The sequence below is a fragment of the Gymnoscopelus braueri genome (assembly GCF_963280865.1).
Source record: "Gymnoscopelus braueri genome assembly, chromosome: 7".
NCBI lineage: Eukaryota > Metazoa > Chordata > Actinopteri > Myctophiformes > Myctophidae > Gymnoscopelus > Gymnoscopelus braueri.
Window position 1 is genome coordinate 19,631,752 of NC_137608.1, and position 8,894 is coordinate 19,640,645.

The 8,894-nt window shown below is 41.2% G+C and overlaps 1 pseudogene across 1 annotated transcript; it reads left to right on the top strand.

Annotated features, from left to right (window-relative positions):
* On the top strand, nucleotides 1–7,890 carry LOC308088929 (signal recognition particle subunit SRP54-like; annotated as a pseudogene). Its single transcript has 3 exons — nucleotides 1–1,134; nucleotides 6,418–6,686; nucleotides 7,774–7,890. The product of its transcript is annotated as a signal recognition particle subunit SRP54-like (transcript).
* The last annotated feature ends 1,004 nt before the right edge of the window (nucleotides 7,891–8,894 follow it).

Below are 8,894 nucleotides of genomic sequence, written 5' to 3' on the forward strand. Positions count from 1 at the left end.
ATGGTTCTAGCCGACCTGGGGAGGAAGATCACCTCTGCACTGAGGTCTCTAAGTAATGCCATTGTTATCAATGAGGATGTGTTAAACTCCATGTTGAAGGAGGTTTGTGCAGCCCTGTTGAAGGCTGGTGTCAACATTAAACTTGTCAAACAGCTACGAGAGAATGTCAAGTCTGCCATTGTCCTGGAAGAGATGGCTTCTGGTCTGAACAAGAAAAAGATGATCCAATGTGCTGTGTTCAAAGAATTGGTTCAGCTGGTCGATCCAGGCGTGAATGCTTGGAATCCAACCAAAGGGAAGAACAACGTCATCATGTTTGTTGGTCTGCAGGGCAGTGGAAAAACTACGACCTGCTCTAAGATGGCATACTTCTACCAAAGAAAAGGCTGGAAGACCTGTTTGATCTGTGCTGACACCTACAGAGCTGGTGCCTTTGATCAATTGAAACAGAATGCTACAAAAGCCCGAATTCCTTTCTATGGAAGTTACACAGAGATGGATCCGGTGGTCATTGCAGCAGAGGGAGTAGAGAGGTTTAAATCAGAGAACTTTGAGATCATCATTGTTGACACGAGTGGATGACACAAACAAGAAGAATCTCTGTTTGAAGAGATGCTGCAAGTTTCCAACGCTGTGCAACCAGACAACATAGTGTATGTGATGGACGCATCTATTGGCCAGGCCTGTGAATCTCAGGCTTTTAAAGATAAAGTAGACGTGGCCTCAGTCATCGTTACTAAACTGGACGGACACGCTAAAGGAGGAGGGGCCCTCAGTGCTGTTGCTGCCACTAAGAGTCCAATCATCTTTATTGGAACAGGGGAACACATAGATGATTTTGAGCCTTTTAAATCACAGCCCTTCATCAACAAACTGCTTGGAATGGGAGACATTGAAGGATTGTTTGACAATTTAAAGAATTGAAAATGGACGACAACAAAGAACTCATGAACAATCTGATCCATGGTCAGTGCACCATGCGGGACATGTACGAACAGGTTCAGAACATGATGGAGATGGGACCAAAGCAGCTTATGCAAATGATTCCAGGTTTTGGCAGTAGTGACTTGAGCAAAGGAAATGAACAGCAGAGCTAGGAGAAATATATTACCATCATGGACAGTATGAATGACAGTATGAATGAAAGAGTTGGAGAAAACCAAGGCATAGATAGACAAATGATATGAAAATAGCATGTTCAGAAGCAGAGTATACTTTGTGTGACACTGAGAATCAAGATTCAAGAAGGGTTTATTTGTCACTCAATCATACAGGTACAAGCAACAAAATGTTACTGTTGTACCTGTATGAGACAACAAGATCTACAAGCAGATCTACAAGCTCACAACGTGTTGCGAGACGTTGTGAGCTTGTAGATGTGCTATTTTCACAATATTTTCCAGCGGAACCGAATCAAACTAAATGCAATGCCTCAACTCCATGCCAGCATTGTTTTAAAGTGCTTGTCAGGGTGGGGGGGTCCCTGGGGGGTCCCCAGTTCAAATATGATTATTTTGGGGGGTCGTGGCCTGAAAAGGTTGAGAACCACTGAGTTAGGGGGTAGAAGGATAATTTAATGGTAATATTGCTCAACTGGAATTTTAAATATTGGTCCATGGATTTTGTGTAGAAAATGTTGTGCAGCTTGCTAAAAACATTTAGGAGTAATAGGGATTTAAGTGTTTTTAATTTAAAAAAGGCCTAATCTCTCTGATATAATGATAATGAATTGTTCAATGTTTCAATGTATTCCATACATATTGTTCGATGCATCACATATTCAATCAGGAAAATATTTTGTAATCTAATGACTTATATCTTTTACTATTATCTCACAGAACTCCCACAGCTGCATGAATAAATAGGTGACGTCAAGATCAGTACTGTTGAAGTTATATTAAAGTCATCTGCATGGGATCTGAGTCAGAGTTAACTGCAGTCAAATATTCTTACCTGTGGTTATATTGGTTAGGTTATATTTACTTGTTTATTCCCCTATGGGAAGACCATGTTGTCCACAATGTCTTTGATTTGCTCAATTACTTTAACATCAGCAGTACTTAATTCAACTTCAACTACTGTGTGCATACATAATCTGTGTATGCAGGCCTTGCATGGCAATAGGACACTGCATTCATGATTTGCGGCATTTTGTTCAAAACAAGCCACTACTGCGAACTTTAGATGTGAATCTTAGCCAATCAGGATGGAATATGAAAAATGAAACAGATCCGGCTTGATCACATGACTATAGAGATCATGTGTACCGATTTGCGTGAAATTTGGATAAAATCGGAAGGAGTAATGTAAAGAAATATGTTTTACATAAGTCGGCCTCCTGGTGGCGCTATAAAAGGCAGAAGTGAAAAATGCAGGGCAAAGGTTTTTCCTTGACCTCTAGGGAGTGCGCATACAGAGTTTTACACAGATCGGTGCAGTTATAGGTAAAAACACAAATGGGCCTGTTATAGCGCCACCATGAGGCTGTTTTGAAAATGTTCAAGTGGCATTTCTCCCTTGGCCTAATGGGAATGTGCATGCAAAATGCCATGGAAATTGCATGCTGTGTTCATGATTTGAGGCATTTTGTTCAAAACAGAGCACTCCTACAAACTTTGGAAGCCATTTTTAGTCAATCAAGATGGAATATGAAAAATCTGAAAGACCTGTTTCGTTTAATGACTAGAGATACCGATTTGCATGATTTTTGGGCAAAATCTGTAGGAGTACTGTCAAAAAATATGTTTTGCACAAAGCGGCCTCCTGGTGGCGCTGTAACAGGCCTATGTGAAAAATGTGGGGCAGAGGTTCACATCCAGGGAGTGTGTATGCACAGTTTGGCTGCGATCAAGCCAACGGTGCCGGAGATTAGCTGTACACAAAATGACAGAATGACACACGGACGGACGGACGGACGGACGGATGGACACACACACGGACGGACGGACAGACAGGGGGTAAAACATACTCTCTCGCCATGCCTTTCGGCCTGGCGGAGACAATAATAATACTGGATGTAATGAAGTAAAAATATAAATAGGCCTACATTTCAAGTACAGGTAAAACTGCAGGTATTATAAACCAGCATAGGGAATGTGCAAGGATGTAGAAGGCATCATCTATATCATATTATATAAATGTGTGAAATCTCTGTGTGCAAGTCCGTCCATCCTTGTTAGATGTTAATTAACTTGAAGGCAAAATACAGACACTATGAACCCAACAGACAAGATACTGTAGCAGGCTATAAACCCTTCTCTTCCTGGGTGTTACCTGCTTGTTGCCCAAGCCAATTTGACACATCCCACTGTTTGCAGCCTCTGTTTTATACTAGGCGAGACTATACCAAGAACACAGACCAATTAGTATAATTGGTAACCATTTAACTCAAATAAGGCTAACTATGGCCCATGAGTTGACTCGCACAATTACATGTTTTTACTAAACCAATTCCATGTACATTTCAGGCGCCACATCATCAAGATAAGATAACATAACATAAGACTAGAAAAAGTGCTCCTCGGAGCACAGGTCTCCGCCAGGTCAGGTACGTTATTCTGGCCTCCTGGTGGCGCTATAATAGGCCAATGTGAAAAGGGTGCCAACCGTGCCATTTATTCTTGCATTGACACTGCATTCATGATTTGAGGCATTTTGTTCCAAAAATGTGTTTTGCTAAATTAGACCTGCTGGTGGCGCTATAACAGGCCAATGTGAGAAGGGTGGCATTTCTTCCTCGGCCTAGTGGGAATGTGCGTGTGAAATTTCACGGAAATCCCAAGCTGTGTGTATACTTTGAGGCTTTTTGTTCAAAACGGACCAATCCTGCAAACTTTGGAAGCCAACCTTAGGCAATGAGGATGGAATATGGGAAATCCATTTTGTAGGAGTAATATAAAAAAATGGGTTTTGCACAAATCGACCTCCTGGTGGCGCTATAAAAGGGCCATGTGAAAGATTTGGGGCAGAGGTTCTGAATTGGCATCCAGGGAGTGTGTGTGCACAATTTCGGAGCGACCGGGCCAACGGTGCCGGAGATTAGCTGGTGACAGACGGACACACGGACACACACACGGACACACGGACGGACGGACAAAGGGTAAAACATACTCTCTCGCCATGCCTTCGGCCTGGCGGAGACAATAAGAGCTCTGGAAAATTAAACAAACACCCCTCCTGCTCTATAGCACTTGGTACCTTTGAGATACAAAAAAAAACCTTTGGTTTACCTACCTTTGATAAAAGCAAATGCTGTGATTGAGACCTGCATTTTATTACAATTACAAATTAATTGCTGCAATTTCAGACATGAACTTAATCTGAAAAGTGTGAGTGCTTTAAATTTCTGCCCGAATAACAATACAATTTTACTAGTGCACCCTGTATTTCCTTTTATGAAATAATGTCTAACAAATGTTACCTTTGAGACCTGCCCTTTTCTACAATTAAAATCTGTACTGTACTGTACTGAAATTGAAAAAAGTGAAGACAAATATGATGCAACCCAGTAGACAGAAAATGCTCGTTTAATATGTGTCTAAATTCATGTATCAGACATAGAAAGGGAACAGCTTTATTAGATTAAATAAAACATACAGGGCTAAAGAAGGCCTTTTACGTTTTGCAAAATAAGTACAAAATAAATATAATAGAATAAATATAAACAGTATAATATGATGTTATATGAATACTATATAAATAGTAAACACTTTTAACATACACAAATATATTAATAATATCATAAGTACTCCAGTCATAAAGCAATAAATTGATCACCCTCCAACTACAGGTCAAGACTTCAAAGTGCAACAACAACGCAGACCCTGAGATGGACAGTCATTAGGTACGTACAGTCATTACAGGTAGACAGTCATTAGGGGGGGGGGGGGGGGGGGGGGGGGGTTCGGCTTCATTCTGGAGTGTTTAATTATGCTTCACAGCTCTGGTCCACTGCTGTCATTCCTACAATAACCAGAAAAAGGTACTAGTGCCAGAGGGATAACTTAACTCTCTCTCCTCTCACTGTCCTGTCTCTCCAAGAACTCCCTAAACTCATTTTTTCAGTAGAATTGAATCTTTACAAACCAATAGTCAACAGCATGAGACAGTATGAGCCCGCCCCCCCCCTCCTGTCATGGGCAGATCGGGCTTGTTTATACATTACAGGTGGTTTGAGGCCCTTTATCTCCCCAACAAAGGAGTAACACCTCAGGCTACTCAGATCAAAGTTTTTTTTAGGGTAATAATGTGTCACATTGTGTAATGTGTCACAACAGTGTGGGTACAGAGCAAATCATCTCTGTCGGGTGGAAACCTCATCTGTCCAAAAGTGTAACTCTTCAGGATTCAAATTCAAAACAAGCAAAAGTAGCAGATCCACAAGCTCTAAACGCGCCGCTTCGTGTCGCGTTTAGAGCTTGTGGATCTGCTACTTTTGCTGCTTTTGTGAGACGCTGTAGTATGATCAAGTAGGGCAGTACCTCAATCAGTGGTCCGGGGACCACCAGTGGTCCTTGAGGGTGTTCCAGGGGGTCCCCCAAATGAATAGTTAGGAACCAAATTGACCCTTATGTGTCTGTAACTCTGAGAGTGCACAAATGGAACCAAATGGACCCTAACAGGTCCATTTGGTTCCATTTGTACACTCTCAGAGTTAAATGAACACTAATATGATGATGATACAGTGTAGATTGGGACCCCCAAGAAATCAAAATGGTTAAGTCCCTGGCATATCTTTTCAAATGGGGGGTCCGTGGGCTAATATGTGTGAATGTGGGGGTCCTTGAAGAGAAAAAGGTTGAAACCCACTGAAGTAGGACATTGATTTACTAAAGAAAACGCAAAAAGTTAGAATATGGAGATAAGAGGTTTCTGCCCGACAGCAACGGGAATGGTATCCAATACTAAGATAACGGCACCCATACAATCATGAAATGAATGATACATCAGTATTTGACAGTCCAATATGTTTCATCCTAATTTCATCCTAAAATCCGGTGTAATCGTTATCTCTGTGTTGTGTTGAATGGATTTAGACGGACCCAGGACTCTCTTTGGAGACAATCTCCATTTATTCTGACAGAACGACACAAAACACACGTCTCCAAGTTAATATGGCTCTAGTGCATGGACTCCTTTCTAAACAAACCCTGTATAAGTAATTTGTAACTCCAATTCTTATTTTGTTATAGAGAAGATAACAAAAGACACCCACCTCATTCCAATAAGGAAATACACAAGGTGGAGGTGTGGCAGGATATTTATACAGGGGACAGAAGGAGGGGACTTAAGGAGCTGTGACCACTAATGCACTGTATTATTATACATATGGAGAATGGAGTCAGGCAGAAGCACTTATTTGTATATCATTTTGTGTAATTATATAACACTTACAATTAACACTGTTACACTAAACAGGTGTGCGACTCGCCCGCCGGCTTCTCCGGCTACAGCCTGCTGAGCCAGAACCCGCGCATGCCGGCATCGTGTGCACCGACGACGGCAGCAGCGTCACGCCATACTTCGCCGGGGGCGGAGGCGTTGGGGGCGGAGACTACACCACGCCGCCGCCGGACTTCGCCTCGCCGTGCGGCCTGGACGACTGCCCGTCCGGAGCCTCGCCAGAGGACCCCGTCAGCTTGAGCCCCATCTTCACCGACACCAACCCGGCCATGAAGCTCAAACAGGTGCTTTTGATTGATATTGATTGATTGAATACTTTATATCTATCACAATGTGTTGCATCGAGATGCGTTGTGAGCAGGGCAGGAATTTCAGGGAGGCCACTAAGGCCATGGCCGTCGATGACTTGCCCCTCAGTTTGGCCTTGTGCTCCTCAAAAAAAATTGCCCTGAGGCCACAGTGGCCTTAATGCCCCAGCTGACTACCACTTTCTGCTCTGTCTCTTTCTCGTCATGTAGACACCAGTGTCTCTTTCTTGTCATGTAGACACCAGTGTCTTTTGTTGAGATTCTGAATTCTTAACTCCCCTGAGTCCCCATCTTTAAACCATTCCAGTGACTTTGATTGGTGCAGGGCTGAGCATGGATCATAGTGTAAATACCATACTTTATTTATTTCACTGCAGATAGTCTACAATACATATTACATTTAAAATTATCCTTAACCCTTAAATTCAATTAATTCTTTCAATGGACTAAAATCTTGTTTTATTTGATGGCCTTCCTGCCGTCAAAAAAATAACACCAAAGGCCAAGTGGCCTTGCCACTAAAATGGTGAAATTCCAGGCCTGGTTGTGAGCTTGTAGATGTAGCTACTTTCATTAAGTTTTGAAAACGTTTTGCATAAAATGACCATGCCCAAAATAAGGGATCGATTATTAATGATGATGATATTTATTATCATTAGCACCTTTCATACATAAAATGCAACTCAAGGGTTTTACACAAAACAATTAAAGATCATAAAAACAAGTACATCAAAATAAGAAGACAGTAAAACAGTCAAAACGAATAAAATTTGCATAAAACGAAAATATACTCAGTATAAGAGCAAGGGAATAAAAGCTATCAAATTGATCATTGAGATCAGCAAAGCAAAAATAAATATGTTTTAAGATCTGCTTATTCAGCCATTCGGGGAATCACTGGCAGAGAGATACAAACTAAAAGCTGGCTCTCCATGTCTCTTAGTACTTACAGATGGGACTGTTAAACCAAACGTTCCAACTGTAAGTTATTAATCAATTATTTAATCAGATGATCGATTATTGATACTTTTTAATACATTTAAATGGTTGCACCCCCTTACAGGTGTTGCAATCGAGCGCTGTGATCACGGTGCAGATCCTGCACCCGTACCGCAAGATGTACATCCTGGTCCTCTACAACAACAGCTTCTTCACCGACATCCAGAACCTGAAGAGCTAGAGGGAGGACATCGAGCTGAAGAACCTCAAGCCACACACCGACTACACGTATGCAACGTTTGTTTGTTTGTTGATTTAAAAAAAATCTATAATCAAAACCAATCAAGTTGGTTCAATGCGTAAAGAAGTCATTATGGCAAATATAGCACTTTGACTCCATTACAATTATTGGACAACTTTAGTTATTATTACTTAGTAGATTTTAAATATTATTAAAAAACATAAGTTAACCACTTTAGCCCTATATAGACTTAGGCTATTTGAAAATAGTCGATCTACAAGCTGGTGGTACCAGCTGAAAGCAGAGGCGAACAATGTCGACCTCATCTCGATGGATGAACACACATAGCAGTGTTTTAACCACACCGCTATGTTGGTGTGGTTAAACCACTAACCACACCAAGTCAATTTACATATGTGCAAAAGTACCTTGGCCAAATAATCTAAAATGGATAGGTGTGGTAACTTCTCATCACTATGTAATTCTCACTTACCTCTCTGCTTTCTTCAAGCAGGCCCTGGTCCCTGTCCATCACCTGTTGGGGTGGCATTGATTGATTTGCAACTTTAATTATTAGACAGCAATGTAAACAGCATGAGGTACACTTTAGACATTAAGGCTAAAAGGATCCATTAGTTTCAAATGTAGTCCTTCCTACACCTGCCATGTGATGTTGGGACCAACACCTGTGTTGGTCCCAACATGGCAGCTATAGGATGGATTGATTGATATTTGAATACTTTTAGAAGTTTGCATAAGACTACATTTGAAACTCAATCATAAATAGGATAACACAAAAAAGTCCTAGGGACTTGTTTTGTTTTCATTCATTGTAGTCCTAACAGTCAGATAGAGCAATGTGAGCTTAGCAATGTGAGCTTAGCAAACACAATGCTGACAAAATAACTTGCTCCCTCCCTGTCATGTTTTTTACTTTAGTAAAAGTAGCAATACCACAGTGTAGAAAATAATGCTCAATTACTATTACTACAGTAAAAGTGCAA